The sequence below is a fragment of the Hypanus sabinus genome, chromosome 4 (genome assembly GCF_030144855.1).
Source record: "Hypanus sabinus isolate sHypSab1 chromosome 4, sHypSab1.hap1, whole genome shotgun sequence".
Classification (NCBI taxonomy): Eukaryota; Metazoa; Chordata; class Chondrichthyes; order Myliobatiformes; family Dasyatidae; genus Hypanus; species Hypanus sabinus.
Window position 1 is genome coordinate 8,476,264 of NC_082709.1, and position 12,130 is coordinate 8,488,393.

A 12,130-nucleotide genomic window follows, 5' to 3' on the forward strand; every position below is an offset into this window, starting at 1 on the left:
AAGAAAAATAAATTAACTGAAAAAGTAAATGAATTAGATCATATGAAAATATTGAATAGAAGATCACCAGGTTTGCTCAAATTTAAAAGATGTATCAAACGTCCGACTTCTAATTTTCTCCAAACTTAAACATGACATAATGGAGGAGAGCCAAAAAAAGCAGTAAGTGGATTGGGATCCTTCTAGTACAATAGAACAGCTCTTCCAGCCAGTAAGGTTGAGAAGGCTGTCACGTGTTGAGCAGGAGCAGGAACATTTCCTGCTTCCGTTCGGGTAATCCCGAAGATCGCCGTAAATGAATTGGGTTGTAGGTCCAAACCTAGGACTTTTGATAATGTTCTAAAAACATCTCTCCAAAACTTATTTAACTTTATGCAGGCCCAAAACATACAAGTTAAGGTAGCCACCTCAGTGTTGCATCTATCACAGGTAGGATTTATATTAGAAAAAATATGCGCTAGTTTATCTTTTGCCATATGCGCCCTGTGCACTACCTTGAACTGAATCAAGGAGTGACGGGCGCAGATAGTTGAATTGTTAACTGACTGACAAATTTTATTCCATTGATTATCTGAAAGTGACTCTTGAAGTTTCAATTCCCAGGCACGTTTAACCTTCTTATTAGACATCATTCGTAAATTCATTAGCCGTTTATATATAATCGCTATCAATCCTTTTTGAAATGGTTTAAGCTGAAAGATTACATCTATCATATTTAGTAAATGAGCAAATGGGTAAGTCGGTAACAAATTGCATAAAACATTCCTGACTTGTAAATATCTAAAAAAAATTGTGCATTTGATATATCATTTTTGTCCACTAGCTGCAACAAAGACATTAAACAATCCTCTAAAAACAAATCTAGAAAAGTTTTTATTCCCTTAGTTTTCCATGTTATAAAGGCCTTATCTAAAACTGATGGTTTAAAAAAATAGTTAAGATGGATATTACTAGAAAGAACAAAGTTATTTAAGTCAAAAAATCTGTGAAACTGAAACCAAATTTTTAATGCATGTCAAACAATGGGGCTAAGATATTGTCTATCAATCCTAGAAAACAAAAAGGGAAGAGGAGCTCCCAGTAAAGAAGCCAAAGAGAACCCCCATACCAAGTTCTCCGCCAAGTCCAACCATGAAGGACAGCAAACACAAAGTACACTGCAGATGCTGTGGTCAAATCAAGACGTACAAACAAGCTGCATGAACTCAGAAGGTCGGGCAGCATCTGTTGAAAGAAGCAGTCAACGTTTCAGGTCAAAACCTTTCATCAGGACTCAAATCTTGAGTCTCGACTCGAAACGATGACTGTTTCTTTCAACAGATGCTGCCCGACCTGCTGAGTTCATCCAGCTTGTTTGCACGTCATGAAGGACAGTCCTGGTTATCTGTACAGTGAATCCAAAAAGTAATATAACTGTGGTAACTTCTGCTTTACAAAAAGACCACTCGACAACTTGATGGCCAAAAGTGCATCTTTATCTGGGACGGCAAATGATATTTACAATACAGAGGCTTCCAGGTACCTCGTGCGGCATGAGTGGAGGAACTATATACAATGCATACTGGGAGTAAAAAGAGTGGAAGTAAAAACCCCGCCAACCCCGGATCCCACCTCTTGCTACCAACAGCTTCCCGATTAGTATTAACTTACTTCTGTTAATACTCACATTACAACAATAACGAATATTAATTGCCCAGTAATAGAATCTAAAGTTTGGTAAAGCCAAGCCTCCATCTTTTTTTAATTTTTGCAGTAAAGGTTTACTCACTCTAGAACTCTTATTATTCCAGATATACAACAGAATCACGGAATCTATTCTATCAAAAAATGTTTTAGGGACAAATGATGGAACAGCTTGAAACGTGTATTAAATTTTCGGTAAAATTGTCATTTTTATAACATTTATTCGACCAATTAATGACATCGTCATAGGCGACCATTTGGAAAGCGTTGTTGTGTATATTCAATTAAAGGAAGAAAATTATATTTATATAAATCTTTAAAATTTTTAGTAATTTTAGTACCAAGATAGGTAAAATAATTTTTAGCAATATTAAAAGGTATTTGATCATAGTTATCAGAATAATTATTAATAGAAAATAATTCACTTTTATGTATATTTAACTTGTATCCAGAGAAAGTACTAAATTCAGTAAATATGGATAACATAGAGGGAATAGATTTCCTAGGGTCTGAAATGTAAACTAATAAATTGTCTGTGTATGATGAAACCTAATGTACTTTATCCCCTCTCTTAATACCCTGAACAGAATTGGAATCCCTAAGAGCAATAGCAAGTGGTTCTAAAACCAAATTAAATAATAAAGGACTAAGAGGACAACCCTGACAGATTCCTGTATATAGTCTAAAATAAGGAGATTTTTGATTGTTAGTTATAACCGCAGCCATCGGGGCTTGATAGATCAGTTTGATCCAGGAAATAAATCCCGGACCAAAATTAAATCTCTCCAAAACCTGAAATAAATAAGGCCGTTCCACCCTATCAAAAGCTTTCTCTGCATCAAGAGAGGCAATACATTCAGATTCTTTAACTCAGGGAGAATAAATAATATTTAACAAACTTCAAATATTAAAATGTGAATACCTATTTTTAATAAATCCAGTTTGATCATTTGAAATAACAGTAGGCAAAATATTCTGAAGCCTATTAGCCAGAATCTTAGATTTTTAAAGTTCACATTCAATAAGGAAATTGGTCTATAGGAGGCACATTCAGATAGATCTTTTCCTTTTTTAGGAATCAATGAAATTGATGCCTCATAAAAAGTTTTTGGAAGATTCCCAGAGGATATAGAATCAGTGAAAGTTTGACAAAGATGTGATGTAAGCATTTCAGTAAAGGTCTTATAAAATTCCACTGTATGTCCATCTGGTCCCAGAGCTTCCCCTAGTTGCATAGAGGATATAGCCCCAGCTTGGGTATTTGATCATCCACAATATTCCACGTTGGAATTTAAACTGGAGGTGGCTGTGTTTTTTTTACGAGGTTGAGTTGTGAGCTGGACATCAACCCGACACGGATGGTATGGGAGTCACTGGATCGATATCAACCCGACACGGGAGCAGTCTGTCACTGGATCGAACTCAGAAACCTTCGTTCTCCTGCCCGGTGCTAATCTTACTGCGCCACCAGCCGACCGGAATGGGGGGGGGGGGGGCGCGGGGGGCGGGGTCAGGGTCAGGGTGAATCTTACTAAGAAAAATTTAAGCCAAATACAAAGTTACACACTCAAACACAGTGTCAATGGCAACGACTTAAAATGGCAGAAGGCGTTCTCCTTCCTTGATTCGTAAGTGCGCGTTGTCCATAAGTCGGACGTTCGTAACTCGGGGACTACCTGTAATCACTAAAAGTTCTGCTTTGGTTTTCCTTCTTAAAGCTGTTGAATATGAAATTATCTGTCCCCTAAGAAAGGATTTCATCGTATCCCATTGAACCAAATTTGACATACCTTCAGTTGTATTAAGTTCAAAAAATAAAGAAATTTGCTCCTTGATAAAACTAACAAAAGTTGGATCTTGTAACAATACAGGATTCAGTCTCCACTGTGATATTTTCAAAGTATTATCAGAGAGCCCCAAAGTTAATTTTATAGGTGCGTGATCGGACAACACAATGACATCAAATGCACAATTGGTAATGGAATACAACAATCATGTATCAATCTTGAATATTTACAATGTACATGTGAAAAAAAAGAAAAATCTGTGTCGTTAGGGTGCTATATCTCCAGATATCAACCAAGCCATATTCTAATAGAAAAGAATTAATACAAGTCACCGCTTCATTAGGAAGCAACAGATTGGTTGATGACCTATCAATCGACGGATTAAGACAACAGTTAAAGTCACCGCCCATAATCAACTCATTTAGAATTGGGAGCACGGAAAGCAGCTTCTTAAAAAATTCAGGTCTGTCTAAATTAGGTGCATAAACACACACCAAAGCTACCTTTTGACCACATAACAAACAAGTGACAATTAAATATCTCCCAATCAAATCAGTAGCAGTATTAAAATGTACAAAAGGGATTTTAGAGTTAACAAAAATATATACCTCTCTAACTTTATTTATTGACAAAGAATGATATAAAGGTCCCTTCCAGAATTTAAAAAAACTATCTTCATCCTGTGTCCATACATGAGTTTCTTGTGCAAAAATAATATCCGCATGAAGTGTTTTTAATTTCTTAAAAATCTTTTTATGCTTAATAGGATGATTCATGCCGTTCAAATTCCAAGAAACTATATTAATTTTATTAGCATCTATAGTTAAGATATAATTTAAAATTTATGAAGAAAGCTGTTGCGCAAGCGCAAACTAGATGCAAAGGAAAAAAAACAACACTGACTTGACCAGAAGTGATGACATGATTGATACAAGACATAACCTCTCAGAACTGCCCAGTTGAGAAAAAAAACTATTCTGATCACCCCACCCTTCTCCCCCAAAGCCCGAGAACCGATGCAATAGAAAGATTGCATGATAACCTATGACCCTAAGACCAATCTCCATTTTGCAGCTGTATTAACAGAGTTATATGTTTACCCCACCAATTTTAGACATAATAAAAGAGATGAACAAATTTCAGATACTTCAGAGTTAATCAAGTTAAAATATCTTGGCCATGTGTCTAAAACTCTAATGGAAATTTGGATGGATTCATCTGATTTACTGGGTTTGCAGTTGGTTAAAATGTGTAACAATCTGGGCTACCTTGAGAAAACAAGACCATTTTTCTTGTATTTTTAATATTTGCCTTTTTCTCAATGCTTCCAACCTCACTGCTGATGTTCTCTGGATGCCCTTTTCCAGAGAATTAGTTTGGCCTTTCACAGCCATCAGCCTGATTCCTTTGCCAAATCTCCTTTTCCTTCTGAGCCAAACTCCTCCTATATGATCACAGAAAAGGGTATCACTGCTCCCCGATTCCTTTAACACTCTGGGTGTCCATCTTAATCCAATTACCCCCAAATCTCCATCTCCTTAATGATGAGAGCCCTAAGTCTTGAACCTCTCTTTAATCCTAAGAAACCCTAGGTCCAGAAACCCTCTCTAGCAACCCCTCGGGGTTCTTCAGTTTAGGGGATATTGGAAAATTGCATCAGTACTCTCGTGCAACTTCTCCTTTCTACAGATTTTTAGCACCCTTCAGCAAATTGACCATTTTTTGAATATGACCAATCCTATCAAGTAGATAGAAAATCTGGACAGTAATGTGGGAGACTGCAATTAAAACTGAAGTTGGTCAAAAACTGAACTGCTGTTTTCTTGATAGTGGTTCCAATGATAAGGTAAAATTTACTTACTGCCCATTATGCCGCTGGTGTTCAGAGCACCAATGAAGGTGTGGCGCATGGCCAGGTGGTTAAGGCGTTGATCTAGTGATCTGAAGGTCACTAGTTCGAGCCTTAGCTGAGGCAGCATGTTGTATCCTTGAGCAAGGCACTTAACCACACATTGCTCTGCAACGGCACCGGTACCAAGCTGAATGGGTCCTAATGCCCTTCAACATTGGTGGCATGGAGAAGGGAGACTTGCAGCTTGGGCAACTGCCGGTCTTCCATACAACCTTGCCCAGGCCTCAGTCATCATCGAAAATCGATGGACAGCTGAAGAAGGAGAAGCAGATTCTCCATCTCAGGCAGTACTTGGCGCTTGCTTCATTATGTCAGTAGTTCAGTTTTCACCACCGTCAGTCATGTGCGTTCCAGATGGAGAATTGGGAATACTTAGGAGTCTTCATTGCTGTTTCCTTAACAGATGTGCTTTAGCAGTCAGGGTTGTTAACTCTGAACCCGGAGGACCAATGGATCTCTCCTTTTTTGTCTACCCTTTGATCTGTCTGGCATGGGTGACTCTACCTAGAGCTAAAGCTCAAAGCCCTGACTCCAGCCAACATGGCTCTCCCAGGTCATTGAGGCATGCAGGTCTCCAAACCATGGGAAGGTTGTGGTCCTTCTGGTTGAGTTAGGTTAAAAAAAAAACGGCGCTACATTCTCATATTTCTTAATGGCTTACAGAATATTGGGGCTGAAAATATATTAACTGTTGATCCTAATTATGATTAGCTAGATGATAAATATTGCTGACTGCCATAATGTTGTAAGTCTGGTCAAGGCCAATGTCATTGGTGTAAAATAGCCACATGGAGCAGGATCATTCCACCTCCCACTTCCCATTGGGATAAGACTCTCGCCACTATCTAGTCAAGCAGGAAGAATCATTGTCATAACATGTCAGGAATGTAAGCATCTGTGCTAAACTTCCATCAACTAGCATAACAGTAAACCTACCAGACTACCTTCACTTAGCTATTTACGAACTTGGAAGTTCTCTCCCTGAGCCAAGCATTCTGAATGTGAAGGACTGTCGTTTGAATATTCAAAGGTGTATCCACCAAAACGGAATCTTAAATGCACCAAAATAGATCAGAATGTTGACGCATATAAATCTCTGTGTGATCTACCATCTACCATAAACACAAAATGTCTTTAAATATTTCAGCCCCACTTTTTGTCCACTGACCATAATCACAGACAGTGGCTTCTCTTTGAATGTCTGAATAGTAATGTTGCACAATGTTCCTTCTCTTGTATACTTCATTCATCTTGTAGTTTGGTCATAGAGATCTCTATTCCCAAGTAAAGCACTGAAGGAGATTGCTTCAAAATGAACCCTGACTATTAAAAATGTTTATAGTGGCTTTTGGTTATCTTCATAAGGGCTTGATGTTACTTTGGAGGATAAAGCCTAGGGATAATTAGGTACAGTTTGGAGACTAAAGAGCCTTCAGATGTTGAACTCCAGGACAAGAAATAGACTCTGGAAGAACTCACCAAGATGAACAACATTTGTGGAGGCAAAAGACATAGCTTGAGTTTCAGTTACAACCCTGTATTGTGAACAGAAAAAACTGTTTAAAAGGGGTTCTAAGAGTAAACCTAGCAATTATCAGCCTGCAAGTTTGACATCAGTGGTGGGTAAATTAATGGAAAGTATTCTTAGAGATGGTATATATAATTATCTGGATAGACAGGGTCTGATTAGGAACAGTCAACATGCATTTGTGTGTGGAAGGTCATGTTTGACAAATCATTGAATTTTTTGAAGAGGTTATGAGGAAAGTTGACGAGGGTAAAGCAGTGGATGTTGTCTATATGGACATCAATAAGGCCTTTGACAAGGTTCCGCACGGAAGGTTAGTTAGGAAGGTTCAATCGTTAGGTATTAATATTGAAGTAGTAAAATGGATTCAACAGTGGCTGGATGGGAAATGCCAGAGAGTAGTGGTGGATAACTGTTTGTCAGGTTGGAGGCCGGTGACTAGTGGTGTGCCTCAGGGATCTGTACTGGGTCCAATGTTGTTTGTCATACATTAATGATCTGGATGATAGGCTGGTAAATTGGATTAGTAAGTATGCAGATGATACTAAGATAGGTGGAGTTGTGGATAATGAAGTAGGTTTTCAAAGCTTGCAGAGAGATTTAGACCAGTTAGAAGAGTGGGCTGAAAGCTGGCAGATGGAGTTTAACGCTGATAAGTGCTTCACTTTGGTAGGAATAATCAAAATAGGACATACATGGTAAATGGTAGGGCATTGAAGAATGCAGTAGAACAGAGTGATCTAGGAATAATGGTGCATAGTTCCCTGAAGGTGGAATCTCGTGTGGATAGGGTGGTGAAAAAAGCTTTTGGTATGCTGGCCTTTATAAATCAGAGCATTGAAAATAGGAGTTGGGATGTAATGTTAAAATTGTACAAGGTATTGGTAAGGCCAAATTTGGAGTATTGTGCACAGTTCTGGTCACTGAATTATAGGAAAGATGTCAACAAAATAGAGTACAGAGAAGATTTACTAGAATGTTACCTGGGTTTCAGCACCAAGTTACAGGGAAAGGTTGAACAAGTTAGGTCTTTATTCTTTAGAGCATAGAAGGTTGAGGGGGGACTTGATTGAGGAATTTAAAATAATGAGGGGGATAGATAGTGTTGACGTGGATAGGCTTTTTCCATTGAGAGCAGGGGAGATTCAAACAAGAGGACATGAGTTGAGAGTTAAAGGGCAAAAGTTTAGGGGTAACACTAGGAGGAACTTCTTTACTCAGAGTGTGGTAGCTGTGTGGAATGAGCTTCCAATAGAAGTGGTAGAGGCAGGTTTGATTTTGTCATTTAAAGTAAAATTGGATAGGTAAATGGACAGGAAAGGAATGGAGGGTTATGGGCTGAGTGCAGGTAGGTGGGACTAGGTGAGAATAAGTGTTCAGCATGGACTAGAAGGGCCGAGATTGCCTGTTTCCTTGCTGTAATTGTTGTATGGTTAAATGTTGTTGCTTTTATTTATTCTTTTATTAAGAAACAGAATAGGCCCTTTGAGCCAAACTCCTTACAAGGGGCAGCAGGAATTGAATCCTGGTCACCCGTTCTGTTAAGCGACGTGCTAACCACTACATTACTGTGCACGGTGTGCAGCAGTGTGTATGGCGGGGGGGGGGGGGGCGAGAACAGAGGCTGGTAAGTGATGGGGTAAGTGGTAAATGGTAAGTGAAGAACCTGATGGGGAGTGGATGATGAGTAGATACAACCAAGTAGGGGGAGAAGATGGGAGAGATGAACCAGGTGGGCAAGTGTGTGTGTGTGTGGGGAGAGGTAGGGAGGAAGAGAGAGTACCAGAGGAGTAGGTTACCTGAAATTGAAAAAGTTGGTAAGATTTGAGAAGGACGAGGAGCTAACATTATTCCCACCCCATCACTCACATATACTGTGTATGTTAAATATAGTCGATCTAGTTTTAGACATACTTGAGGACTAAAGCCAAACACGGTCCCAGTGCATCAAGGTACCAGCCTGCTGGTAGATACCCAATAGTGTAGCATGCTCTGCAAAAAAAGCTTTTTTTTGTAAGTTTTATGATAGTCCATGGTAAAACAATACAGAAGCTTCTTTATAATTAAGAAAGGAAAACATAGAGGCTAACAAGGGATAAAGCAGGTGAAGTAATTGGATAAAGATTTGATAAATGAAGCATAATGCAGGAAAATATACAAATAATGTCCGGTTAAGATGGTACTGGTGAAGCTTAGCAATCTCTTGTTGGAGCCCAATGAAACGAAGTACAGGCAGTTTCTGAGTTTCAAACATCTGACTTATGAACAACTCTTACTTACGAACCAAGGAAGGAGAACACCGTCCACCATTTTAAGTCGGATCATGACGCCGTCCGCTATTTTAAGTTGTTCCCGTTGACACTGTGTTGAGTGTGTAACTTTGTATTTGGCTTAAATTTTTCTTAGTAATATTCACCTTGAACCATCCCCCCACCCTTTCCAGTCAGCTCCACCCCCACATGTCCCATTTAACCTGTCTCAGTGTGGTGGACTTCAGGACCCGGTGGAGCTCGGGACCTGCAACTCGCAGTGTTTCTGTTCCGGAAAATGATCACAATTGAAATTAAAGTGAAAATAATAAAGCAATCGGAAAGCGGTGAAATGCCATCAGTCATTGGAAAAGTGTTAGACTACAGTCAGTCAACAATCGGAACAATTTTAAAGGATAAATTGAGAATAATGGAGCATGTGAAAGGCCCTGCCCTAATGAAAGCTACAATTATTATTAAGCAACGCAGTGGTTTAGTTATTGAAATACATACGTTTCTTAAGTGTTTTATATGCATAGAAAGATGGCATGTATACTATATACTAAGATAAACGTTTGACAAACTGATGCTAAATAGTACCAGATGTACCTGTTCTGACTTACATACAAATCCAACTTAAAGACAGACTCAAGAATGGAACTCGTTCGTAACCTGGGGACTGCATGTATACAACTTTGTTAATCGCACTTTTTCTGTTAAACAATCAAACAATGGTTTGTAATTTCCCTTTGGACTTGGAGATATTTCAATGTGGCAGAACCATGGTGTGGCAAGGCAGTGGTAAAGATCCAAGGTTTGATCAATTTGAGCACCGGCTGAATTGGAAAGGTCGGATGCAGGCTGAATTGAGCTGGTGGAGTCCAGGCTCCAGAGCGAATCAAAGTGACAGAACCTAATGTTTGGATGATGATTTAAGTGCTGGACCAAACTGGAAAGGTCAGGGAGTCAGGGCCCGAGGCGAGGGGGACAGGCTGGTTCAGCTTGCTGCTCTGTCATACTGACTGAGCTCTGCACTGAGTCTGTGTCAGTGGACGGACTCGCTGTGGACCTCAGTTCTGGATGCTGTTTGCTTTCTTTTTTCTATTTGTTTTTTTTCCTCTATATATTGGGTGTTTGATGATCTTTTAATGTGTTCGAATGGGTTTCTTTGTTTTCTGGCTGTCTGGAAGGAGACTTACCTTAAGTTTGTATAATGTATACATACCACGATAATAAATGTTCTTAGAACTTTGAAATGTTGATTGAGTTAGCATTTTTTTTCAAGAAGCATTTTCTAGATGATAGAATTTGCAGGGCTCTGAGATACAAAGGTTCCAGTGTCCAGGTGCATGATTTAGAAAAGGTTAGTATGCAGGTACAGCAGGTAATCAGGAAATGTAACACTTCTGCTCAGGGAATTGAATACAGAAGTAAGAAGGTTGTGCTTCAGCTATATAGGACATATTATTTAAGGAAAGATGTTAATGCTTTGGAAGGAGTTCAGGTAAGATTTACTGGACTAATATGTGCCATAGAAAGACTTCAAAACTTGTAAACAATGGGAAGTCTTGGGGATAGAATGCATTACGGCAGAGGAGGTATTGGAGGAAGGCAGATACATATTCAGGGCCTGATCAGGTGCATCCAGAAACAGCATGAGAAGCTTCCATAAGTCAGCAGGACATCGACCCCATAACTCACCTGTCCCATGAGTGTTGGGCTGGATCTCCTGCTCACTAAAGGAAAGTGAAGCGTCTTCCATAATCCAGGCGTAGTGATCGCTGCAGGACCACTGTTTGGCTTTTCCATGCAGGAGATCATTCACATAAGGCCTCTTCTACACGACTATGGCGTCCCTGTTCTTACTGAGTTTGCAATGTCTTGGTGTGACTGGGCGGGCAGGCTGGGCTCATCAGTCCAGGCTGGCAGCTAGCCTAGGAGAAGGGCAACTCCAATTCCAAACCCGGGTTGATGGGACTCGTTAGCCAGGCCAGGTAATCTGTCCAAATAATAATTATTATTAAGTACTTATTGATTCCAAGTGGGAAATTACTTTGTTACAGTAGCAACTTTTAAAAACACACTTGGTGATAATAATAAATATTATAATATTAACACATAATAAAGTACAGAATAATGTACACAATAATAATTTAGCAATGTGCAATAATGATCTACAGAATAATGGAACTGAGACTATTGTACTATGATGTGTGTTCTGTTGCACAGAGATGAACTGTTCTCTCTACTTATTGCATTTGGTCGGAAAGACTTTCTGTAACGATCCTTGTGACAGCGGAGCTGAATAAAACTGTTCAAAAGGGTGCTCCGCTGCTTAGTCAGTAGGTCACGGAGAGGTTGTGCCTGATTATCTGTAATGGATAACAGTTTGTTTAGTGACCTCCTCTCCACCACTAACTCAAGAGTCTGGATTGTAGGCAAGGACAGATTCAGCCTCCAATACTCAACCTGCAGCCTTGCGGTCATCGCAGTCATTGCAGCTCGCGGTGTCTTTGTGGAATGTACCCCGGCCTACAGAGTGGAATCGGTCTGTGCACATCAATCTTCAATATAAACCTACACCGTGCAGGTGGGAAGAAATTTCCTGCAGCGATAGAGTTCTCTCCTGATCTTCACAAGTGAAGAACCAACTATTATCCTCATGGGAAGCTAGAGTAAAATTTCTGGGAATCCTGGCTGAGATATTTCTAATGGGATGGATGAAGTGCCAGAAGTCTTGAATGTGATTAATATGCATTTTTTAAGAAGGACTACAAAGCAAAACCTGAGAATTACAGAGTAGGAAGTCTAATATCTGGTAGGCAGATGCTCCTTGTAGAAGAATCCAGAACTTGTGGTTGATTTTAAAAAAGGGATGAGATGAAATTACTTCTCTGAGGTTCGTCAGTCATCGGAATTCTGTTCTTCAAATTACAGTGAAGCTGAGTCTAGAGGTAGAAAAATACTTGAT

At 39.4% G+C, this 12,130-nt stretch overlaps 1 protein-coding gene and 1 long non-coding RNA gene across 2 annotated transcripts in view; one reads left to right on the plus strand and one right to left on the minus strand.

Annotated features, from left to right (window-relative positions):
- The window catches only part of LOC132392463 (protein mono-ADP-ribosyltransferase PARP14-like), an 82,975-nt gene that overhangs the window by 15,115 nt on the left and 55,730 nt on the right, over window positions 1–12,130 (plus strand). The window lies entirely within an intron of this gene.
- Window positions 10,622–12,130, minus strand: part of LOC132392464 (uncharacterized) — a 98,968-nt gene continuing 97,459 nt past the window's right edge. Inside the window, exon 6 of the long non-coding RNA XR_009511554.1 lies at window positions 10,622–11,158. This is a non-coding gene — a long non-coding RNA (uncharacterized LOC132392464). The remainder of the gene's footprint in view (window positions 11,159–12,130) is intronic.